The sequence below is a fragment of the Uloborus diversus genome, chromosome 8, assembly GCF_026930045.1.
Source record: "Uloborus diversus isolate 005 chromosome 8, Udiv.v.3.1, whole genome shotgun sequence".
Classification (NCBI taxonomy): Eukaryota; Metazoa; Arthropoda; class Arachnida; order Araneae; family Uloboridae; genus Uloborus; species Uloborus diversus.
Window position 1 is genome coordinate 29581508 of NC_072738.1, and position 27916 is coordinate 29609423.

Consider the following 27916-nt stretch of genomic DNA (forward strand, 5'->3'; position numbering starts at 1 on the left):
GTTCAAAGACGTTTTCTCGCTCTTCACAGTTGAAAACACATTTAAGGGTCCACACTGGCGAGAAACCCTATTCTTGTGAAATTTGTTCAAAGGCTTTTGTTCAGATTTCGAATTTGAATACACACATGAAAGTCCATTCTGGCGAGAAACCGCACTCATGCGAGCAGTGTTCAAAGACATTTTCTCGCACTTCACATTTGAAGTCACATTTGAAGGTCCACACTGGCGAGAAACCCTTTTCTTGTGAAATTTGTTCGAAGGCATTTTTTCAAGTTTCTAACTTAAAAACACATTTGAGAAAGCATACTGGAGAAAAGCCATTTTTGTGTGAATGTTGTCCAAGGGCATTTTCAGATGCTTCAGAATTAAGGAGACATTCTAGAATTCATGGCAGCAAAAACCTTATTAGTGCGGGTTTTATGCAAAAGGATTCTCTAATTCTTCCGAGTTAAAGATATGTATGGTAAAAGAACGTATTGCTCAATAATGTTTTCTCTTGCTCAGTGGCGCACCCACGGAGGGGGGCTAAGGGGCTTAAGTCCCTCCCGTAGACAAGGAATGCAGAAAAGGTCATTGCCCCTTTGACAAGGTCAAAGAAAAGGTCTAAATATGCGTTTCTTGGTCCTTAACTTTTTAAAATTGCACAAAATGGTTAAAAATTACTTCGCTTGAAATACGGCTGCTACAAAAATCTTTTCCCGAGACTTATCCACCAGTGAGATTCATCTTTCTGTTTTGAAAAATAGTATTTGCTGCAGCTTTCTTTACTCAAGTTTTTTTTAATTTTATTTGAGCATAATTAGATCATTTAAAAATTTGAACTGATTTTGTAGTTCGATAGATGGAGAGAGGAAGTACTGAGAACAGGAAAGAACACTATTTTTTTCTTTCCTGAAATTTCGTAAAGTTTGAATATAATCAAAATTCAACTGCAATAAAAGTTTAATAATACGAAATTTAAAAAAAAAAAAAAAATCTACGTAAATCTGGGAGGGAGGATGCTGTTGAAATTTTACTGATGTTGCCTCTCACTTCGCGTATCAGTTCCTTTAAAAAATTCTAGCCCCTCCCAGGAAAAATTCCTGAGTGCGCCACTGCTCTTACTTCAGAATTAAAGATGCAGTTGAGCAGTTTGCACGCACGATTAAGTTGGGACAGTGTTGACTACAAATTGCTTGTAACTCTTATCAAAAGCTTATTAAACAGTTGCTTTAAATTGGCTAAAATGATGTTATGTAAACCATAGCTGTATTTTTATCATGAGTGGAATAAAATGGTAGAAAGATTACAGAATTCGATAAGTAAGAAGAAATAATGGTCAATCAACTGAAAAGAAAACTACCACCATATATCCGTAAGAATTCTTAAGATGATTTGCATAACTTGACATAATTAAATCGTAACTCAGAAATTAGAAAAATCGAAACAGAAAAATTTTAAATTAACTGATTCGGGAATTTGAGAAAAATAACTCAGCTACAAATGCAAAACAATAAGCGCTAGCCAATCAAGGCAAAGAAGTATCATCTTCTTTTGATAATAATTCGTAATGTCATATTAAATTTTCTAGCATTAATTGATATTCTTGTCAGGTCACAATTATTATTTAGTTTTATCAAGAATTGATAAATATCGAATTCAACATCGTGGAAATGGCTGCTTAGAACTATGAACTGCGTAATTTGCATTAATTTCTAACGTTTAGTAATGCTTCTTGAATTCTCATTTCTTTCTACGTGGGCCAGAATATCAACAAGACTTTAAAAATTAATTAAAAAAGAATAAAAGCGAAAAAATCATGCATACGAACAAAACTCACTATGCTTATTAGCATTTTCTTCGTTACCACGTGCGTTTGTTTTACCTTTTTCGTCCGCCATTAGAAAGTGGCTACAGTGCCTCCTATAGTTCGTTGGAGTTGAGAATAGCGATCGCATCGGTGCTTTGCGATCGGCCGCGTTTCACTTGAATCCCTGTGTATTTCTCCACACGTATTCCACTCTTCTCGTTCACTGTTTTAAGTGTCAGTTATCTGTGCAGTTTACTTGCAACCGCCAAAAAATGATGGCGTTTGATAGTTTTCATAGTTTTGTAGTGTAAATTTTGGAATAAGGTTTTGTGAGCTTAATGAATTCATAAGTACTAAATTAAAGAATTCATCAAGAAGTTTTCATTTCTTCTTTTATTTCTTCGATTTCCAGAATAAAAAGATTTAGAAATTGTGCTGAGGAATAATAGTTTTCGTACATGTTTGATCAACTGTGGGATCTAATCAGTTGTTAGCTTCCTTCAAATCTCTCTCATTTATTTAGTAAGTATTAATGATCTTTCGAAAATGTAAGATACCTATTTCTGAAAATTTGTCACACTTGTTTTGAATTCATTTATTGATAAATAGTTTTATTAATCAGTCCTAGATTGATAAATCTTTATGAGTTAGTAAAACAGAGAGATTTTCGACAATGACGGAGTTTAATCAACCGTATTGCCGTACATAAGTATCTTTTTTAGGCCAGTCATGTAACAATTTTCCGGAGAAGGGGGGGGGGGACTGTGCCATGTATCAAAAGACAATAACCACGCCCTTATTCATCCTTCTTCATCAGTGTATAAAAAGAACTTCTTTTTCTGGACGGGCTTGCATTTGGTAGCGACGAAACAGCTGTTAGCTGAGTTTTTTCTCTGTTTTAATGCTTTTATTTGTACTTTATACATGTTGTGTCATTTTACTTATTCCAAAACAATTTTTACAAAGATTTTGTTCATGTGAGTAGTATTAAATGCTGCTCTGGCTGGCCCTGAAATGAACCCAGCAAGGAATCTCTCACAAATCCACAACTGTGGCTGTCCTTGAGTGGGATATCCTCCGACAAGACACATTTTCTTTTGTAGGGGACCTGACCTTGAATTTTTTTAATCTCTGTTTGCATAACCGAAATCGTTCACATTCATTTTCTTGCATGTGCACTTAACTTTTTAATCGAGTCATGTTTCTCTGAAAATCCTCAAGAGAGAGAGATGCGAAAAATCAAGGTCAGGATCATTTTTACGTGTCTAAACAAACTTTTTTTTTTCGAATCATGAGAATTTTGACCTAACACTGAGATATGGGAAATAAATAAAAAGAAACAGACAAAATTACAAATTAAAGCTTTGAAGAGTGTCCATGACAATGGAAAAATATTCAAGGAGAATAGAATTAGAAAGAAGAGAGGTTTTTTTTTTGAGCAATCACGATTGCTTATTGTTCTCACTTGACTGTTTTTGGCATTATGCTGATTTTATTTTCCCCCCGCCTCCCTTTGCAGCACTACCTTCGACCGGCCTCACGATGCTGCTCCTCTAGCGAAAACAGTCTTGAGGTTGTGTCCATATCCTACTCATGCATCGCATACATACACGCATGTACACACACATACACACAACCACACACTCATGCCTACACACCGACACAAACACACGCCTATTCACACATACCCACATACACACATGCCTGCACACAAACACAGGCCTACATACATGCATACCCACACACACACATGCCTGCACACACGCAAAAAAACATGTGGTTGCGAAAAACATGATTTGAATTCAAGATGTCAAAATTCAAATTAATTATTATTATTATTATTTTTTTGAGCAATCACGATTGCTTATTGTTCTCACTTGACAGTCCTTGATGTTCCGGTTCCTTTTTCAGCTTGGACCAGGGCTGCAGCACCAAAGTCCACCGGCGGCGGCGCGGCTGGTCCTGAGCACTCTCCCCCAGAATCCACTTTTGCTAGGTGGTGGCGTCCATGTCCTACACACACGAACGCCTACACACACACAAACGCCTACACACACACACGAACGCCTACACACACACACACACACGAACGCCTACACACACACATACACACGAACGCCTACACACACACACACAAACGCCTACACACACACACACAAACGCCTACACACACACACACACACACACAAATGCCTACACACACACACACACACGAACGCCTACACACACACACGAACGCCTACACAGATACACACACGAACGCCTACACACACACACGAACACCTACACGCACACGCACGTACACAACAATCACTCACACACACGCATACATACACTTACGCACCCACACACATGCGCACTGTCCCCCGGAATCCACTTTTGCTGGGCGGGTGGCGTCCATGTCCTACACACGCACACAGTTGCCTACGTGCGCACGCCTTTACACACATACACACGCCTACGTGCACACACGTAAGCCTACACCCACACGCACACAACTATATACACATTAGCACCCAGGAGGAGGGACATGCTTGGGCGGGGGAGCCATTTCTAGAAACAATAACTCTAACCAGTAGAGTCGTGTCACAACTCGTGATTGCGAAAAACATAATTTGAATTCAAAGTTTCGAAATTCAAATTAGAGTTATTTTTTTTTTTTTTGATAATACTTTAAGTTGTAGGATGTAAATAAAATTAAGGTTATGTAACTAGTTTGAATATCATTATCATTCAGAAGGTAAAATGTTTCTAGTTTGATTATCATTGCTTTGAGAAGGTGAAATCACTTTAAATATTTAAAGCAAAAAATTTCACCTTGATATTACAAAAAATAGTGAAGAAAACCTACGTTTTATGGGAATGTCAACTAGTTTTTGGTTATCATTATCATTGAGAAGGTGAAATCACTTTAAATATTTTAAGCAAAAAGTTTCACCTTGGTATTATGAAGAGTAATAGTGATGATGAGATAAATAAATACCTTTGTGCTGAATAGTAAAGTCAGAACAAACAACGTAAGTAGAAGCACAAATTTGTAAATTACCGCAGACACGTGTTTCGGCGTTACAGGGAACGCCTTTTTCAATGCAAAAAATAATGAGCTTATGGATGAAAAGACATCCGACAAAAGCTGATGATCTAAGTTTATGAGAATGTCAAATTGTTCTCATCAGTTTTATCAGACGTCTTTTAGAGGACATCCAATGATAAAGCAACGATTAAATTTTATTTTTTAACGAAGTTTCCTCATCAATATGGGAGCAACCGTAAGAAATGAATATAAATTGTTTAAAAAAATGTTGCAATATCGAATTTGTCATGTTTTTCATCTTAAATAATGGCCGAATGATAGGTTGCTGAATATAAAATAGTTACAGAGGATGTAGATAATGAAAATTATAATTATGAAAAGTCGTTTATGAGATGAATGTTTTTTTTTCTGAAGACCTTGGTGAAGAGTATAAAATGTCGGTGGAGGAAACTTGATTTTGCTTTCGCTGTTTCCAAACTTTGTACTACGATCAAGACAATTATGGAATAGAACAAATGTAAGTTTTTATTTATTTTTTTCTTTTGAAGAAAATTTTACTTCACTTAGATGTTTTTTTTTTAACATACAACTAAATGAAAACTTTAAATAGTTTTTCTTTTTTTAGCCAAACGTGAAGTGGACAATTTAGACGAGGATCAAAGTTGGCATGGATTTGGTCGATCTTTTGGTGAAGAAAGCACCTCTGGTAAGTGGTTTTGATCATTTATCAATGAGTGTGTTGTAATTTTTCATAACTTTTTCTTAAAACGGAAGAGGGGGAAATTATTTTTTTTTTGTTTTTTTAAGGATATATTCCAATCAAAAGAGAAAACTCGCACACAGGATCAAGATTAGTTGAAACTAACTCACTGACAGAAGAGAAGGAAGAGGATGAAGAAAATGGTGTACAAATCTTAAAAATCATGCCCTGTGAGAGTGAAAGTAGTGTAAGTAATATAAATTTCTCCCTTAACCCTTTGATACATTTTAAAATGAATCAGTTTTGCAAAAGAAAAAATTTATTTTCAGTTTTATAAATTGATGTTTTTTTTTTAAAAGCTCAACTGAGGAACACAACAAACGGAAACAAAGAATTTTAGACGAGTGAAGGAAACAGCATTCAATGTGATTTTGATTTTTTGGAGGAGTACAAATCCTCCAAAAGTAATATTAAACTGATTACAATCAACCTAGGAAACAAAACCATTTGTGAGTTCAAACAATACAGAAATCAGTTTTATATAGGATACTTTAAATTTAAAGATTTTGGATCAGTGAAAAACAGATTCAATTTAGAGTTCAAACAGTTAGAAGGAGCTATAAAAGCTTTGAATACTATTAAAACTTACACAAATAAAAATAAAATAAACTGATCTTCCGTATTTTTGAATTCGTAATAAAATATGTTATAAAAAGCAGTGGTTTTGTGTAATTTTACATGTTTTTTCATATGTTATTGATGTGAACTATTTTGTTTTATTTTATGTGAAAAAAAATATGTTTGAAGACCAGTCGCAATCAACATCGATAACAACACTATTTGCAAGTTTAAACATCACAGAAACATGGGCGGATTTATGGGGGGGGGGGGGCAATGCCCCGTCCCCCAATCTTGGGAGAACTTAATACATAGCAACAAACACCTTCCAAAACCTTTAAAGAAAAAATCATAATTTTTTTTTATTTTTTGAATAGTTCAGAAGAGAAAATGAAGAGAACAGCGACCATTCTTTTCGGGGGGGGGGGGGGGGGGGGCACCGTACATTGGTATTACAAGAACTGACTGGAATGCAGAAATGTGTTGAAAACGACTACTTTTAACTGAAAGCTTTTAGGGCAAGTATATAAATGAAAATATCCACTGAACGAGCTATGTATTTAGCTGCAATACTTAAAATAATCAACGATTATTTCAACAAATTAGAAACTGAAAATCTTTTAAAAAAAAAAAAAACGGATTTACCTATAAACTAAACAAACAATAGCATAGGGCACCTGCTTTGTTGAAGGCCCCTAGCTCCCGAGAATTTCATGATTTGTTCCTCAGCAAAAAAAAAGAAAAAGGAAAGAACTTGAAAAAATAAATTTCATTTTAAAGTGCTTGAAAATCTTAAAAAATTGAAAAAGTATGGATACAAACCATAAATTTAAGCATTTATAACAAATGGAAGGGGGTAGAGGGATAAATGCCGAAACATGTTAAATTTAGTTCCTTGCCTCATCCTGTATCAAAAGTGTAAAAATCGTGGTTCTCGTGTTTTTGTAATATTACTTGAGATAAATTTTTATAACTCACATTTTTCATATCTTGCTATTTATTTAATCCCAAACACAGTGCAGTATTTATGAAATTCTTTTGTATTGCTTGCTTCTGTCTTATTTCTACTGCATATTCTTAATCTGTTCAACCCGGGGGAAAAAAAAACACTACCTCTATTCCTTTTCGTTTTCTGCACTGCTTGTAATTGAAAAAAAAAATGTTTGGATTAGAAATCGATATTTTTTTGTCTTTAAGACTTAAAGAAGTTGTTTCTTCAACAATACTGTAAAACTGTGCAATCTAGTACAAAATTCACACAGACTGAAAAGGGCAAATGAAGTGCATTAAATAATTTTAATAGTTCTCGAGTCCTTGAAACGGATTCGATGAGTCTTTGAAATTCCTAAGCAAAGGGTGCTTCAATTTTATTTCTTATCAAGTGTATAAATTATGAATTGTCCAACTGGGCAGCTCCTTCGCTTTTTCTCTCAGAGGACTGCTGTCACTGATTTGTCAACCCGAAGACAATTTTTACTGTTTATTATCGTAATTCACAAAACAGTATTTTGCTATTTTTCCTGAGATTTTGGTAGTTCTAATTACCCCTGATAAGACTTCAAAATGCAGAATTTTATATCTATTTTACAAAAATTCCTCCAGGGGAGAACCCCCTGGACCCCCTAAAATTGGGTAGGTTGTTGGTAGGTAAAAGTTGTGGGGGCTACAAAAGAGACCCAAAACTTGAAAAAGCTTAGGGCCACGGAAATTAAACAAGCCTTGATTACAACTAATATTGCTCAAAAAAAAAAAAAAATCCTGCCCCCCCCCCCTCCAGGAACTCTGTCCTAAATCGGCCTATGTACAGGAATCAGTTTTATATCGAATATTATAAATAAAATGATTTGAAACAGCAAAAAACAGCTTTAATTTGGAGTTCAAACAGTTGGAAGATGTTATAAAGCGTTAAACACTTTTAAAAATGATCCAATTAAAAAAAAAGTTATAAAAAACATAAACACTATTAAAAAGTATGCATTTGAAAATAAAATAAAATAATCTTCTGTATTTTTTGAATTTGTAAAAAAAAAAATTAAAAATGTTGTGATGCTGGATTTTTTCAAATATTACTGATGTGAACTTTATTGTGTGAAAACAAAAGATGTGTTATTTGCCTCAATATTAGCTTGTTTTTCAATATATGTATTTTTTGAAAACAGAAGAGGAAAACAAATAAATATTCCGCTGTGTTTTTTGTTTGTTTAATCATGGTAGAATTTATTTCACGAAACAGGGCGTTTCGAGGATATGTGCACTAATATCGTCCTCAGCTTAATAATTTTATTGATATTTATAATGTTTATGAATATTCACAAGCAAAAATTTTTGAGTTATTAAACGTTTCAAATGTGATAAGATTACGATTTTTCATTTGCATTAATATTTTATTTAGTAAAATATTAGAAAACTAAATAAGTAAAAGAGAAAATTTACTTTTGTAGTGAAGTAAAACAAATTGTGTACAGAGAACAAATACATGCAACTATGGATCAATGCTTTAAAAAAAATTGTAGAAAAAATTGAAGCATTCTAAAGAAACGGGTCTGGATGGGCTATTAAATCTATTGAATTTATAGATGTACATGTAGGCAAATATAAATCAATGGTCGGTGGTTGCAGAACTGTGATTTTGCCTCCTGAGCTAAAAAATACAAAGTATTTAATAAACATAAAATGTCGCGATGATAAATGTTTTTTATGTGCTGTACTTGCTAAATTGTATCCAACAGATGAAAATACACAAAGAACTTGCCATTATTAAAAGTATTTTTAAACTTTAAAATTGAAAAATATTTCTTTTCCTATAAAATTAAATGATATTCCAAAATTCGAACTTTTAAATGATATAGGAGTCGATGTATTTGCTATTGAAGATTCTGATCCTAATTTAGAAATATTTCTATTAAAAATAAATAAAGAATCAAACTTTAAATGATTTATTGTTGACTCTGTAGATTTATTGTTTTATAAAAAACATTTCTTTTTGATAAAAAATTTCAACGCATTAATGAGAGATAAGGTTTGTAAAAAAATTTTTTTGTAAATCCTGTATGGTCGTATTTTTTCGTAAAAAACATATAATTTACACAGAAATTTATGTTTGAATATTAAAAATACTCGGACAGTTTCTATGCCAACAGACTTGAACTTAAAATTTTCTAATATGTCAAAAATATCACCCGTTTTTTTATTTTTGCCGATTTTAAATGTATTACTGAAAAAATCGAAGCACCATTGCCGAGCGACGTATACAGTTTTAGTACCCTGATCGAATTGCATAGACCTATTAGCTATGCTTTGGTTGTAACACATGAAGTAATCAGAATCAAGTTTTTTTTTTTTTTTTTTTTTTTCACAAAACATGTACAAACACATACAAAACAAGACACAATGATCAAAATAAAAGTACACGTCCAAAACTTAAAAAAATAAATAAATATTCAACCTACACAAAAACAAACAAGTATATGATGCAAATGGATAAAAAATTAATAAATAAAACTGGATTTTCCATAGTTGATCAACCTCTAACTGAACCTTCGTTTGCCATTCCGAATCCGAAATTTATTTAATATTAATCCAATAATTCCCTTCTTCCAACGTGTCTTGAATAATGAAACAATTTTCAATATCAAAGATTGAACTTTTAGAAAAACGTGACTGGAAAGTAAATTTTCTTGTTATGTATTTAATCAAACGACCGGTTTGACGATCAGAAAAAGCAAGGTCATCGCAGTGGAAAAAATAGTAACAACACATCTTCCGAAATCTTAAAACAAAAAAATCATTATTATTTTTCTTTTTTTGAATAGTTCAATGTAAATGAAGAGGATAGTGAATGTCCTTTTCTGATGGGAGAAAAGAAAAAAAACATCAAATACAAATAGTACAGCTGTCACTGGGGTGCTGAAAATATGCCTAAATTCACTATTTTAGACTGAAAACCATTTGGGCAAGTATACAAATGAAAATATAGTCAAAACGAGCTATGCATTTAGCTGCAACACTTATAATAATTGACGATTATTTTTAAATTAGAACCTAAAACAAAGGGAACCCCCCCTCCCCCATTTGCGCTAATAGAACGATCTGCTCATTATGATTTGTTTTCTTTCTTTTCAGAATGTTTATTTTCAATTTGCGTGATTTCAAAAACTAGATATTTTGTGTTGTTACAGACGAAAGATTTTGAAGAACTTTCTGGATTCACACGTTCAGATTGGTAAAAATGTAAAAATCCTTTAACTGTAAAAACTGATGAACTTTCGTAAAAATTACAAAAATCTGCAGGTAATTGGGCCGGATTTGCCTATAAGATAAACAAGCTATAGCTTCGGGCCACTGCTTTGAAGTGGGTCCGTAACTCGTAAAAAATTGCATGATTTGTTCCTTGAGAAATGAAAAGTGCTTGAAAAAACTAATTTCATCTTCAAGTGCTTGAAAACCTTGAATATTTGGAAAAGCATGGCTACAAACCTTAAATTTTAAATTTCTAACAAATGGTAGGGGGAGGAATGCCAAAATATGTCAAATTTAGCTCCTTGCTACATCGTGCATCAAAAGTGTAAAAATCATGGTTTTTACGTATGTAGCATATTACTTGAAATAAATTTTTGTGACTCATGTTTCATATCTTGCTATTTATTTAATCCCGAATGCAGTATTTTGGAAATTCTTTTGTATTGATCGCTTTTATCTTGCTTCTACTGCATATTGTTAATCCGTTTAGCCCGGAAAAAATGATACACTACCTCTATTCCTTTTCGTTTTCTGCACTGCTTATAATTAAAAAAAAGGTTGTTGTAATGAGAGAATTCTATAGTTTATTTTTTCTTTTAAACTTAAAATAGCTGTTTTTTTTTTACAAAGTTTGAATAATACTGTACAACTGTATAATCTAGTGCTTAATTTCAGAGATTGGAAAGTGCAAATGAAGTGCCTTAAATTATTAAATGTTCTAAAATCCTCGAAAAAAATTTGCACAGTATAACCTACTACGGCTCTTGGGCTAAAACATCCAATCTAACCAACCAAACCTTGAAAATAATTAGACAAGTCTTTGAAACTCCTAAGCAAAGTGTGCTTCGATTTTATTTCTTATCAAGTGTATAAATTATGAATTGTTCTAATAAGTAGTATGTTACTCTCATGTTACATATTTTCTAATCCTGTACAGCATTTCTTTTAAAGTATTAACTTACATCACAAAGCACATTTAAATCATAAAACTTAAAAAAAAAAAACCCTTATTAGGCTTCAAAATGCACAATTTTACATCCATTTTACAAAATTTCCGGGGGAGAAACCCCCTGACCCCCTAAATTTGGAGATATTCTTTATCCCACTTAAAAGGGAGCCCTGCGTCACTCTCTTGATACCAGTCACCTCTCTTAAGGTCAATTCAAAAAAGGACAGCAAGAAAACACAGATTAATGAAAACGACACTCCAAAGAAAAGAAGAGTAAAAGCATGGCCTTATGCATCGCAGGAAAACAGACCAAAAACATGGGGGGGGGAGGGGGCAATTTAAAATGTTGCTCAAAAAAAAAAAAAAAAATCCTGCCCCCCCAGGAACTCGGTCCTAAATCCGCCTATGAATATATCAAAGAAAAGTACCTCAAAATACACACACACATCTTGCTGAATGACTTTCGAGCCAAACACAAGGACAACCATCATTGTAGATTCATGGAGTTGGTTACTTCAGGGCAACCAATGTTGAACAGATTTCATGCTGGGTTCATTTCAGGGCAGCCAGAGCGGAAGTTGAGTTTCTCAAGGTCATGAACGCAAAACCAGGGTGGAAGTTGATTTTGTCAAGGTTATGACCTCAAAACCAAACTGTTCCAGGAATCAGCATTTAATACTACCAGTGGGGGCTTGTGGCTTAATTTGGCGGGTGGGCCCGCTGTTATCAGGGGCGCCCTGATTTAGGTCATTGTGGCCTCTCATAAGTTTCTTTGTTTGGCAAATTTGGAGCTCATATAGCTTTTCAGGCCTAATTTATCTTCTAATTATGTTTTAGTATGTGTGCATGCTTTTTTTATATCATTCGGTAAAGTTCGGAGTTTCATTTTGTGAATAGAGAACTCAACCACTCTCCTCTCATCCCAAAAGGTCGGGTTGCCTCTGACGATTGCATAAAGTTTTCACAAGAAAAAGGAAAACAGATAAAAGAAGAGAACTAAGGTGGGCATGCCAAATAATAAGGCAATGAAGACCAGTAAGACCCCCCCCCCCTCTCCTTTTCCCATACAGAATAGCAAAAATTTGATTGTGACTGGGATCATGCAGCAGCATTAACTTTCACTTTAACATGTTTCGTTATTATATGAGATGGTGAGAAACAAAAGGATGTAAGTGGACATTTTCAAGTTTTCAGTGAAATGCCTTTAAAGATAACTTTCTACATAGGCTTTCATATTTTTTTTTTTAATCGAAATCATGCTGTAGAGCAGCACCTACCAGGGCTACTAGTGCTGTCTCTTGCCCTAAGACAGAGGAGAGGTTCACCTACCATTTGTACTGGTTATCTCCAAATTTTTAATTTTTCCACTTACATCCTTTGCTTCTCACCGCCTTGATATTTATCAAATTGCGAAACTGGTAACTAATTTTTCTAGAAACACAATTTACTTAATTACCAATATGTTCTTTTTATAAGAAATTTAAATTACTTTTAATTTTCATTGTGTAATAATTTAGGTGTGCTCAGCGTAAGAATACTCTAGCATAGAAAAGGCATGACAATAAGGCCAACACGATTAAAACTTATTATTTTAACCAATTATCATAGCTTATAAGCAAAATTGAAAAAATCTCACCCAATGAAGATTATTTTTGGTGCAGCTTTTAATTCAAAAATTTAAAGTCTTATTATATTAGCACGACACTGAAAACCAACTGAACCTAAATTCAAACTGAAACTTAAAAAATGGCAAACACCTTTTCAAAAATAAAATGTCCATTTAGAAATTTCAAGACTGCGCTCTAAGTTCCATAAAGAAAAATAAACAAATTAAAATGGACATCCCATGCAATGAAACGAGTGGGAGCCCAAAATATTGTAAACCCCAGTACCTCATAGTAACAGCCGTTTAAGAATGAAGAAAAGGAAAAGATAGATTAAATCAAAAGAGAGAAAGAGAAAGCGACGAGAGAACTTTTCCTTTCCCCGTGGGGTGGGCTCCGAAAATTCTGCCCATCGCCTCACCGAAACTTTGTATAAGCGATGCAAGACGAGACACATTTCTCCCCTTGCTTCTACTATTGCTATTGGATGAAGATATTTTTCGAGGGGGCAGGAAGTGAGCCGGCCCATGGCCCATACACATCGTTCAGGGTGATGTCGCTTGCCGCTTTTGTTACTTGGATTTAATGCTCGCAGTTGGTTAAGTTGTGGGCTGCCGTTAAAATGGCCTAAAGAATCATTCTTAAAGCGCTGTCGCTATTTGATAGGAAAGGAACACTTTTTTCTTATATTAGCGATTAGCTGAGTGCTAGAAATTTAAAATCAGTTTCATGCCATGATTTTAGTTAAAACTGAAACACAAAAGACATTTTTAAATATTCTAATTATGCACTATTTTGTCGGGTGGGCCCGGCCCACAGTGACGAGCCGCCACTGAATACTACTCATATGAGCAAAATCTTTGCTTGTAAAAAAGGAGTCGAAAACTTAGTACTGTCATGGAGTAAGTAAAATAACACAAGATGTATAAAGTAGAAATAAAATAAAATTTAATTGTTGCTTTATCATTGGATGTCCTCTAAAAGAAGTCTGATAAAACTAACGAGAACAATTTGACATTCTCATAAACTTAGATCATCATCGCTATTACTTTTTATAACACCAAGGTGAAACTTTTTGCTTTAAATATTTAGAGTGATTTCACCTTCTCAATGATAATGATAATCAAAAACTAGTTGACATTCCCATAAAACGTAGGTTTTCTTCACTATTTTTTATAATATCAAGGGGAAACTTTTTGCTTTAAATATTTAAAGTTATTTCACCTTCTCAATGCAATGATAATCAATCTAGAAACATTTCACCTTCTGAATGATATTCAAACTAGTTACATAACCTTAATTTTATTTACATCCTACAACTTAAATTATTACCAAAATAAAAAAAAAACTTCTTTCTAATTCTATTCTCCTTGAATATTTTCCCAATGTCATGGACGCTCTTCAAAGATTTAATTTGCATTTTTGTCTGTTTCTTTTTATTTATTCCCCATATCTCAGTGTTAGGGTCGAAATTCTTGTGATTTGAAAAAAATAAAAACTTTTTCTAGACGTAAAAATGATCCTGACCTTGATTTTTTACATCTCTTTTGCTTTCGCTCTTGAAGATTTTCAGAGAAACGTAACTCGATTGAAAAGTTAAGTGCGTACGCAATAAAATGAATGTAAATGATTTCGTTATGCAAACAGAGATAAAAAAAATTCAAGGTCAGATCGCCTACAAAACAGAATGTTTCGTCGGAGGATATCCCACTCAAGAACAGCCACAGCTGTGGGTTTGTGAGAGATTCCTTGCTGGGGGTTCATTTCAGGGCATCCAGAGCGGAAGTTGACTTTCTCAAGGTCACGAACGCAAAACCAGGGCGGAAATCGTTTTTTCAGGGTCACGACCGCAAAACCAAACTGTTCCAGTAATCAGCATGTAACACTACTTATGTGCAGTTAAAGTCATAAAAAAGTAGGCAACATACTTCTTGAATTCTGAAATCTATTTTTTTTTCCAGTTTTCGTGATTGTCAGGCAGTCTTTGTAATTGACAGATTATTCAGTTCTTCCACCATATTTTTTCCAAACTATTGTTTCTGCAGGTGAAACTCTAACAGTCGTAATTCCAAAAAAACTTCGGAGAGAATGTTTTTATTAAAAAAAAAGCTGTATGCAAACATTCACATTAAAGGTAATTAAGTTTTCTTCATTTTAATTATTATTTTTTTCCCAATGTGAAGGGTGTAATTCCTAAAACCCTCCCCTTGGGCATGGCACTGAGTTTGGAACGAAAAGCTTCAGTATAATTCAAACCTTAAAGCATCAATATTTTGACATAAGGTTTGAAATCCCTGGTAGTGTTATCAACAAAGTTGGTCACAAAATATGACAAAAATGTCATATCCATAAGGAAAAATGTGCGTGATCAGCCCTTACCAGGTATACATGAAATCCTTGTAATTGATGTAAGCAAAGATATTTTTAACATCTTCATATGTAAACTTTTGCAAAAACTGATGTCCATGTTTCTATTTGGGGCTTTCTATCTTGTACTCCGGATATGACGTCATACTTGTGCATTTTTTTTTTAAGCTATGTGTTCATTGACCTATGGTTCTCAGTTGCAATTCTTTAAGGACTTTTTATGTGCTCCAAGTGGAGAAGTTTGCAACCAAGTCTTCTGCCTAAACTTTTCCAGGAAGGGATCTGAAGAAATTTGATGGGAATCCTGCCACTCCTCTCTGAATTAACTGGAATCAGAATTTTCTTAATATTTTTGATACTGCTTTGGCTCTTTTTTTTATTATTATTAATTTTAAATTCATGATTTCAAGCATGGGAACATATCATTAGAAATGTTACAAACACTAAAATGCTCTTATTTAATACCATTATATTAGCCAGTAGAGTTTATACAAAATTGGGACCCTCTCGATCCACAAAGTTTGGAGTCTTCGATATAGCAAAGCAGTTTTTATATTAAAGGGAATAGAGCAAGAGCCCATGTTCGACAGAAGCTATATCATAGCATAAAAGTCCAAAATTTTTTCTGGGTGAACACATCACAGCAGGTAAGAAAGGCTTACTGCATTTAAGCTGAGTTGTGTTGGCTTTGACAAGAAACAGGTAGCAAAGTTGCAACAAAAACTGAGTCATTACAAGTTAAGTGACCTCGCTATCTCCACCCAACCATCTCTGATTTGAAATTTTTTTTCTAAAGGTCTAGACGTGCTTTTGGAACTCACCCTTCACTCATACAAAATTTCAGCTTCCAAGACCCAAATCCTGAGGATCTAGGATCGATTGAAAAAAGGGCTTCAAAATGCTGGTTCAGCTTTGAAATGAAGTGCCATGTTTAGCACTGTTCTCCCTTTGGAGGCCATTTTGGAGCCCACTTTTTTTTTTGTTTTGTTTCTTTTTGGGGTATCCTAGGTCCTCATGATTTGTGTCATGAAAGCTGAAAATTTGCATAGGTTAGTTTCAAAGGCACCTCTATAGAACATCCTCCAAATCGGTGGTGGTTGGATGGGGACCACCAGGTCATGGGGGTGACATGGAATGCATATATATTATGTTTGGCTTTTTGCAGCAATTTTACACACATTTGCTACCTGTTTCCTGCCAAAGCCAGCATGACTCAACTTAAATAATAGCGACTCTTTCTTACGTATGTCCTTACGCAGAAAATTTTGGGCCTTGATACTTTGATGTAGGTCTAACGTTCTTGGACTTGAAACTCTCTTCCATTCAAAAACTAAATTTTGGACTATATATATGTTAAACACTGTTCCTATACATTTTTGTAACAAAGAAATTAGCATTAACTTATATGATAAACAGAAAAGTTGCAACAATGAATTACACCAAATCTCAAATTGGTGGAAACAATCAGATGAGTGATCAATTTTTTTAGAAGAGGGATGACATAGAAGCTAATATTAGGAAATGCATCACTAATCATTAACAGTGCTACCAACTACCTGGAGATGATGAAGAGCATTTTCAACTATCAGTAGTTTGAGTACAATAATATGTTCCGATTTTATGGAAGTTAAGTAGATGTATTCAGGGTTCTCGAAAATTATATGGCTATATCTTTATTGGAGCTCAAAATTTATTTCAAACGGTAGCTAAAATCATATTTGGACAAACATAAAATCACTAGGAATCATCGGCAAAGTTGGCCAGCGAACTGCCTTAAGTCAAGTCACACTGTAATCTGAGAATTTCGATCCCTCGGCAGCAATCAGACACTGGTTGTTACCAAAAGAACGAGACATGTTGATGGACATGCAATTTTAATGAATGACTTACTATGTACTTTATATTTATTTTAACTAATTTTTTTATGATTTATATTAAATTAATTCTTGATTGAGTTATAAAGCTGTTTAATTAATTTTTGTTTCATTTATGCTATATGACAAATTTAAATGATTTTATTTATCTATGAATAATTAAATAAGATTTTTGTGTGTGTGTGTTTGTGGCGTGCATCCCAGGAAAACGGTAAGGTCTAGAAAGATGAAATTTGGTATACAGGTGCCGTTTTTGCCCAAGATGTGCACCTCGGGCCTCGATTTTTGATATTTTAATTAGAAAAAGTTATTAAATGTTTTATGTTATTTTTAGCACTTTTTAGTACTTTTAACCTCACAGACCCTGAACCAATAGCGCCAGATGAGTATTTTTTGTACTATAGTGTAGGAAATTTAATTTTAAATATGATGAATAAAAAAATTTGAAGATAGAGTAATTTTTGTATTTTTTAGAAATTTTTAAAAAACCTTTATTTTGCATTTTTTTTCTGGGTTTAGTTTTTTTCGAAACCCATCTTGCGAAAAGTATTGAATCCCCAATTCTAAAATTTTAGTTGGTAATAGTAAAAACATTTTTCCCCCTTCAGAAGAAAAAAGTTTTTAAAAATACGCAATAGTTTTTTTTTTTACAATTTTTTTAATGCAGAACACAACGCGAGCTGTTCGCTTGCCCGCTGAGTTCCGAACTTACCTTATCACGTGATCCAACTGAAATCGTTTGCCTTCTCTTCACCTTTTTTTTTGTTTTTTATCTTTTTGCAAGCGCTACTTTTTGCACACTACGGAAAACATAGGTTTTTTTTTTTGCGGGCCATTTTAATTAAATAAAGCCCGCGATTTTTTGCATGATCTTTCGGTTACGAATTGGCGGTTAGAATAGGTAGATACAGAGATAGATAGAGGTTAGCAGACAAAAAATGTTTTTGTTTTCGAATTAATATTTATATAAATAAAAAAAGATTGTACGGTCAGAGGTAGATATGCATAGATCGTATAGATAGATAGATGGACAAATATAGAGGTTGATATAGTAGAGGGACATAGACAGCAAGAAAGAGACATGCCCGTCATTTAAGGAACTTCAACGGGGTGTCAGTGCCCCCCCCCCCTCCACACACTGTGACTTTGAAAAAACAATGCTTTCACATAAAAGTGGAAGTGCTTTTTGTTATTTTTCGACAAAATTTGCATGAAGAGTACGTCATTTATGTCTCCCCTCCCCCTCCTTCTTTAAAAATATTCCAAACGACGGAACTGGAGATAGATCTAGAAAATATTTTCAAACTACTAATGAAATAGATAGATATAGATGATTGATACCGCCAGGAAATTTGTTTCAGCAGCCGCCGAAGGTGGCAACATTGGCCTAAAAAGGCGAATGATAATATTGATATACAGAAAAAAACATTGATTTATACCGTCGCTAAATTGTCTAAGCAGCCGCCGAAGGCGGCAACCGCGGCAACCCTGACGCAAAAAAGCGAATGGCGTAAAAAGGTGGACCAGCTGGTCGGCGCAGGCGGCTAGTATACAACAAAAGAAACTGGGTACGTAAAAATTTTATTCAGGCATGTATTTTTTTGCCAAGCATGCTCTGTAAGAGCATGTAAAAAATTTTAGGATTTTTCTAGCTCTGGTATTATTGTGATTTTTTGATTGTATTGAAAAAATAATCTACTAAATCAATATTTTTTTCTCCTGTTAATTGATCTTATGATTATTGCAACAACAAGTTAATTTCATACTTAGTCTCTCTAATAATACTATTACAGTTTATTTCAGGTAACTTTAAGGCTTGTGGGGTTAGTTTGTGACACTTTATGTTTTTTGTATACAGTGTAAAAGCATTTATTTTCGCGAGCTCATCATAATTTCGAAAATTGAAGCCTTGCAGAATATGTTTTCTTGACGAATTTTTCAATTTTGGGTTCAGTTCATATTTATTATATTCATGAAATCTTCAGCTCGGGAAATGACCAATATCTTAATTTTGCAAAAATTACGACTCACCAAAGAAGTGCATTTACAGTATTTAAAATTAAAAAGATCTTACTGCTGCACTTTGTTGGCAATATTATAAAATCTGTTCTTTACTTTCTATTTTAGAAAATAAGTTGACAACAGTGTACACAGTTCATCAAATCATCTAGCTATTCTGAAGTTGCTGTTTGGGAGCAATCTTTGGTTGCTGATTTGAAATTGTTAAAAGCCTGTCAAACTTTTAAAGTAAGTAACATTGTTCTCAATTTTCAGACATATGAACTGTGACATTTATAACAAATTTAGGAAATTTTGTTTTTCTGGTTCAAAGTTGATTAATGCTTTTATTAAATTATTTTACATCACATTTTTCACCTTGTTCAAACATCCTAAGTGGCTGGACTGCTTTGAACCAGATTAATCATTGATTGATGATAACTCTCAATAACTCCAAGTCAGAAGGGACAAGTTAAAACCTTCGAATTATTGACAGTTTGTGCTGTGGGAAGTTATCTCAGTCTTCTAAAGAATATGAGACCCAATGAAAACTTCGAGGTGTGAGAATATTCGAGTTTTCAAGAGTTAACTGTATACTACAGTACTCAGTATAAAAGTGCTATTTTGCATCTGAGCTGAAAGTGAGAAGCAACTTTTTAAAGTTTAACATCTCGATATATTTGATCTAGACTTCCCTTTCCCTAAGAACTTTGGAAAAAATATTTTCCATGTGCAGCATTGTATATAGGTGAAATATGTTATGAAGAAAACTCAGTTTTTATAAAAGGTGCTGATATGACTTTTGTGTTTAGGGTGCAGCCAAGGGCTTGCACAGGAGGGGGGGAGGGACACCTGTTGGCCCGGGTCCAAGCCTGAAGGGGCTTCAATATTTTTTAATTAGGTGAAATATAGGGGTGAACAGTATTTAGGGGGGACCGGAAAAGTCATATGTGACGGGCCAAAAAATTTTTGTGCATGCCCCCAGGTGTCTTTTACATAAAAATTTTTCTTTCTTGCATAAATCTTACGATGATGTGCTTTTTTTCTTGAATATATATTACATTACAGCACATATGAAAATCATGAAAATATGGTAAATAATATATAATACTTTGAGAGTTTTTCTTCATTTTATACTTATTCTTACAATAGATATTTGTTGAAAATTAACTGCAGTTAAAAGTAGGGGAAGTTACAGAAGCAAGCTACCCAGAATATATACTTGATACTTTTCCATTTCCACCTGGAAAAGGGGTGCTCTTCGAAGCATTTTTTTTTTTTAATACCTCAGTTATGCACATTTCTATTAAGTTATTTTTGTCTTTTCTTTCCAATAGATGATTTAAATCTGTAATGAATCAATTAAAATTGTGAAGCAATCTTCTGGGAGTTGGTCAGGGTCATCGAGGAGGGGGTGGAGCACCCTAGTGATCTAAAATGTAGAAAGACTGCAGTATTATTTTTTATGAAATACAGTAGGTCCCCTCAAAAACGAACTCTAAAGGGGACTGGACATTTTCTTTCTTAAATAGAGGTGTCCCTTGTTTGGATGTATTTTATTTGATGCATGCTATGCGTTAACTCAATGTAACTTTATAGGGTCTGGTGGGGTAAAGTGGTCATAAAATCGTAGGTTTTCAACTTTGGTGGATAATAAATGCAACAAATTATTCAAACACTTCAACTTTTTTTGTTTTTATTTAACATTGCATTATTAAAGAACACAGTACGTTGAAGATTAGAAAAAAAATATTTATTTAATTAGTTTTATAACACTGTTTTTTCCCTTTTTATTTATGACCACTTTACCCCATGGGATGGGGGAAAGTGGTCATAGCATGGGGTAAAGTGGTCATAGTTAAATATAAATGCAAAACCATATTAAATGACCCTAATACTTGTATATTTCAGTTATTTTTATGGTTACAAGTATATGCACTAATATATGTGTGTATTCACGAGTATATACGTCTCGTGTAAACATGAGTAATCACGTTCATATATGAGTAGATACCGTGCATACCTGAGTAGTTACATGTATAGTAGACGTATATACGCATATATGTACAAGTGTACATGTGGGTATATACATAAGTGTACATAAATGTATATACGGGTATACACGAGTTAATTCGTGGATGCATCCAGTGCGAGTTTGTACGTGTCTGCTCATGTATATACATGTATATGTGGAAGCACGAGTATATACGTATGTATACGTGTGAACACAATTAAAAACCTGAAAAGACTTATATACGTACATTAACGTGTATACACCAGTACATATATGTATTCACGAGTATATACGCTTTATATACATGTATGCCTACAGAGTGAATCCAAGCTCTTGAGCAAAAATCTAAGGGGTGTGAGAGGTGAGGATAAAAAGCAAAGAATAATAAGGAGCTTATGGTCGCTGACGCGCTACATGCACACAAAGCCAGAAACTGATGGATGCAAAACAGGTCACAAATTTTTTACACAAAGATGATTTTACTCAAAATTTTAGTCTTTAAGAAATATTTAGAGCACTTGTTAAAAGTTACGGCCCGTAGTAGTTCTAATACACGCATCGCAACAAAAGCGCAGCGACGGATGAAAGTTTTTCAAAAGTCTCGTTATTAAAACAGAGAGTGCTTTGTGATTGCGACGCATGTATTACAGCTGCAGGTCACAAATTTCTTCAATCGCTTTAAAACTTTCTTACGACCTAAAATGTTGTGCAAAATTGTCTTAGTGAAACAAATTTGTGACCTGTTTTGCATCCATCAGTCTTTGGCTTTGCGTGCATGTAGTGCGTCAGCAGTGTGTTTGTGACCATATGTTCCTTGTGATTCTTGCTTCTTTTTGTCCCCTCTAACACCTTTTAAAAAATTTCTTAAGAATTTAAACTCACTCTGTATACTTGTATGTCATATGCTTGTATGTAAGTGTCTACTCGAGTACGTACGTGTATACCTGAGTATATAAGTGTTCGTATACAAACGAGTAAAGGCAAGTATATACGTGTTAGTCGAATGTATATCTGTATGGATAAAAAATATCCAGATCGCAGATACCCATATACGTATTTATTGGTGCATTTATGTGAATACGTTTATATACGCGCCTACACGAATATATGCGTATGCATACGTATATACTCGTATATTTAACCCCATTTACGGTAAAACTAATGCATATTAAGTGAAATTAATATTTAATTTATATCTGCCTTATACATATCTATTAAGTGACATTAGAAGAACAATGTTCGTTAAGCCTAATATTATGACCACTTTACCCCATCTTACTGAAATTGTTCTAAAAAAGGATCTAAAAACAATTCAGCTAACTGCTAATGAGTAAGCGATCTTAAAGCATGTAGGAAGCTTCCTGTGCCGTCAATCTGTTCATAATTCTAACAAACAAAATTTCCCAAAGAAGTTAAAAGAGGTGTTTAGATTTTTAAAATTTTCATATTTACACAAAATATTTTTTTTTTACCAAATAAAATTTTGCCAGTTTTGAAATTTTGTATTCAAAATGTATTTTTGAACTCCCCGAACCTAAAATAAAATTTTCACATTCATTCGAACATTTATTTCCAAGCTATAGTCATTTATTTGACGTATGACCACTTTACCCCATTGACCACTTTCCCCCACCAGACCCTAATGAACGTAAGTAGTGACTGCAATACCAGTATAGCGAATATCGGTATTTCATGCAATTTCGTAATACCGGTATTTGCTGAGGTAAAATACCGGTATTTGGGTATTAGCCTTGAATAATAAATCGTTTCCATTAAATAATTATTAATTTAACCTATTAAGTATCTACTTATATTTTAAATGTATATATTTTTTTTCATGATACAGAACGAAAATCAATTTTTGAAAAAATTAGGCTTTAAAAGCACATATTAATAGAATATCATAAAACAAAAGAAGCGGCAAGATTGTAAAATGATATTGTCGAAACTCGATGGTGAGATGAATCGCATTTTCTTTCGCTTTTGTGTGCCATACTTTTATTTTTTCCATTTCCCTCATCACTTCCCCTTGATCACACCCCTTTCTTGAAAGTCAATTTCAAATGTAATTTTTAATGCATTTGATCCATTAACAATTTATTCCAACCATCTGATGTCTAAAACTTGGATTTCGTTTTAAATTATCTGTCTCAATTTTACTAAATTTTGACAAAAACTTTTTTTTTGTAGCATAGCAAATGGTATTTTCATCATCAAGAGAAATAACTATCAATTAATTGGGAAAAAAAATGATAATAATACTCACAATACACCCACACAAAAGGATTTATCCAAAAATAACACGCAAGAGACTGAATTATTTGAAGATGAAAAGTTCCAGGTTTTGAGACAATTCAACCTATGCATTAAGTTTTTTTACTATTATTGATTTTTTATTATGAAATTTGTTCCTTAATTTTATAATTGTTCTTAATACGTTTTCATAAAGAATGCAATTTTTAACAAAATTATGAAACCTGGCAGCAAAACAAAATGTTTTTAAGCATTTTTTCAGAAATTTCAAATACCGGTATACCGGTATCACATTTCAAAAATACCAGTATTGAATTTTTTGTTTGGTATTGCAATCCCTAAACGTAATCTATTAACATTTAAGATGAAATAATGAAAATGTTTCATCTATGCTAAAAAGTAAAATTCACAATTATTCAAATTTCTAAAATATTATTTTATTAAAAAGGAATCAAAAAGTTGTTAATGACGAAGTTTTGAAACATACAGAAATTATTCTGAAGCAATTGAAAACATGAATTGGGTTCATATTATGTCATTTGCAATGCAAAGTAAAATTACAATCAATTTTTACATTTCCAGTTTTATATACAAAGCTTAAGTTAGTTGCTGTGTACTCTCCATCGGCCCTGAGCCTACTTGAACAAATTGCTAAAGGCAAATCATGCATGTAAATTTCAGCAAGACTTCTGCATTACATACTTTTTTCATTCACGTACATTACTATCAAACTTTCTTCAATTAATTTTTATAGGAAAAAAGAAACTTGAATTCCAGACAATTGACTATTTCTCATGCACTTATACAAGGGGTGCTCACTTGGGGGGAGGGGGGGGGGGGTCATGGCGCAGACTGCGGCATTGAGATTTTTAGGGAAAGGGGTGTTTTGACGGGTATTTTCTCATTGGGGGGGGGTCTTTGTAATCTTTATGGGAGGGTGCACCTTTGCTTTTAGGGGGGGGGGCTTATACATAATTTTTTATAGTTTTTTTCACAGTGACTGTCTCTTGAACGTAGTGTCCCTTAATTAGAGGCAAATACATGGAGGTCCATTTTGTATTTGAAAGGACTGGGACCGGGAAGAATGTCCCTTAAATAGACGTGTCCCTTATTTCGAAGAATCGGTTCTGCTGTACTTGTTCATGAAGATTGATATTTTCAAAAGAGACTTATCTTTCAGTTTCCCTGCATATAAATCTTATACATATAAAATCTGAGTATCTATCTATCTATCTATCTATGTCCAAGCTTCTTCTCCCGAACGACAGTGAACTGACCATCGAACCAGGTATCGATGGATTCGTCATCTTCCCGTCTTCATGTTTGGCTATTTAACATAATCCTCCGATAATAATTAGCGGAGATATCAATTAAAAACTTTTAATTATGACTCTTAGATTTCAAAATCAAATCACTATTTTTCGAAGGCTTTCCTCCATTCAAATTATTATTCAGTGCTTCAACTCAACTTTCCAGATGAACGCTTTTATTAAAATTTACAGCGTGAAGAAATTCATTGAGATGAAAGATCTGTTGCCATTTCTTTTTCTCGAATATGAACAGGTAAAATTCTTGTTTTTGTTTTGAGGCTTTTCCTGTAATCAGGGGATTTAAATTGTTTACTTTTCGATTATTTTGCCGTAATCTGCAGCAAAATTTTGCTGTTTTTTTTTTTTTTGTTCAAGCCTGATTGTTAAATACGCGTCACATGACATAACTTTCATTTTCGAGGAGGACCGTGCACGTCGTAAAGTAAATGAGTGATTTACAAGTTATTTGAGTTCTTTGAGGGTTTGTACCTGGAAAACGGATTGATGTAATTCTTGTACGACCATGTGGATAGAATCCATCCAAATTTATCTGAGTGGTATGTTGCATTAATAAACACCCGGGCAACGCCGGGTAGTAGACTATTTTATGGAAAAAGCGGATTGTTATTGTGCATAAATATTTCCGATATAGTCTATCAGATGTAATTCAGTTTAACGTGAGTAAAGATTATAGTTGATAATGCATATATTTTCCCCTTTTGTGCTGACTGAAAATGTACTCATAACTTGTATCATTGATAACGATTATTAACGTTGATGAGGTGTTTTGGCAAAAATATGTTTTACTGGTGTTTTGCAAACCTTGCTTTACGCGCATTTATTTATTCCTTAACGCGTTAGAAACTAGTGTCAGTGTACTACAAAAGCATCAACTGGACTGCTCTTACATTTTTTAGGTAGCCCGTGCAACGCCGGGCACGCAGCTAGTATTTTATATTCGTCGACTGTGCGTCTGTTACTAATTAAATGATTATTGTGATTAAAGGCATTTTTCCTCCCCTTCAATGGGAGCTAATTCTTGTCAATATCTTCAGCAGAAATCTGGAGTAGCATCAAACCGATATGTAGGGTTCGCAGATATATATCACGATATATATATCCGATATTTATTTTGAAAATATCATGATATTTTAATATTTTCGGTATTTATTTTTTCAACTACGGTATTTAACTACGGTATTTTCAATATAAAAATTACATTATCATAGTAATACTGTTCATTTATTATTAAAACTAACCAAAAAGTTATGCACTATATTTTTTATGATACATTAATGCATCATTAATACAGCAAAGTAATGTAATATTCTTTTTTTTTATATTCATTATTATTAGTAGTAATGTAACAATTTAAATCATATAAAAAGTGCCTAATTAAATTAATATTAAACGTTTTTATCAGGAAAAAAAAGAAAATGTCTTATGACTGTGCACCAAATAATGCATTTTTTTTTTCTGAATAATATAACTGTAAAAGTAGCTAACAGAAAAAAAATGAGTAAAACAGCTATTGCTAAATTAACTTGATCAAAATTGACAAAAATGTAAAATGAAATATTAGATATAAATAATGAGAGAAACCTTAATTTTAAGTCTACATAGTGTAGTAATAATTTAAGAAAATAAAGAGTAATTTGAGGATGCGTTTATTACTTTGTAGTCCTTAGTTTTTTGCTGATTGAAAATATCAGATATATATCAAAATATTCGATATATATCAAAATATCAGATATTTTTGCACCCTGCCAATATGTATGGTAGCAATTTTGTACTTGAATAATGCAAAGATTTCTATGCACATGCATCTAATGCAGTTTTTCAAAGTTAAACTCCAGTTCAATTTTCCTGAATTTTAAGATTTAAAGTGAAGCAATGTGCTTCCTTAGCAAAGATGTTAGAAAAATGGTACAAAGTGTATGTACGCAGTACGTTATGTTGTTGTTAAAAACTCTGTGTGATTCCCTCATAATTTTGACAATAATTGAGTCCATCATTGTACACATTTTGTCCGGAAACAGCAGTAATAGGGAAGTTTTCGATTTTTCAATTTTATTTTTATATGATAGAGTAACATGTATGAACATCATAGGTGAAAAACTTTTTGCGATACGATAAGTAGTTTTTTTTTTTAATTAATTTTTAAAGTTCAAGCTCTTGTGACGTCAAATGGCATAGGAAGTGACGTCATCCCCCCTTCCGATATGGGAGAAGCGAAGGTCACGCCTTCGACTTCGAAGACGAAACGTAAAAGACTTTCTCCTCGCATTTAACTCCTCGCATTTCTGGAACATTAAACCTCTCATCCTCTCGAAAATATTCGAATATCTCATTGGTGTTACTTGAGGAAGATTATTTAGATTGTGCTTTAACGAATCCGGCCTCCATAGTGTGTTCAAAAGGATTATTGAATTTCTAAAAAATTAAAATATCAGCTCGCTCAAAATGTTCCTAGCGAAAACAAGGGATCTTCGGCGGAAGGCTGCCTATTCGCGCCCTGTGACGTAGCGCTCATGACGTTTCAGAAGGGCGCACTTTTGCGCGTGGATTTTTAAAAATTGTTGGGCTAAATGCCTTTATTTTTGTTTCTTGAAGGATTTCACCAATATTGTTTAAAAAAAAAAAAAACATTTTGTGACTTACCTTTTGCCATTCCGGGAGAAAAACCTTGCACAGGAAATCCCATCCACCTGCTACCGACACTCAAATGTCCGAGTTTGAATCGGAAGTGTTCGGAAAAACATGTGGCACGCTATGATTGGTTGCCGTCATTCGGCAGACGTCGGTAAACTTCCGACAGAGCACATGTCGATCACATGAGGAAACCATGTTGAGGTGTTAAGTGCTGAATGTCAAATTAAATAAGAATAGTGCAACCTGCAAGCTGTGTGTTTACCGAGTTGTGTTGTTCTTCCAATATGCAAATAAGGTAACGTCACATTGTTTCGAGCAAGGTCGAATCTGGCTATAAATACGCAGACCGGCCATAGCGCTACTGCACTGCTACTTTTCTTTTACTCGTCTCCTCGTCTTGTGTTGTTGGTGTTTGTAAATGTGTTCATCTATGTTATCATAAGTTTTTTTTTTGCTACTGGCCTCTCAGGTGAGGTCTGATCTTTTCTGAATGATTCCCTGCTGATGTCTTTAGT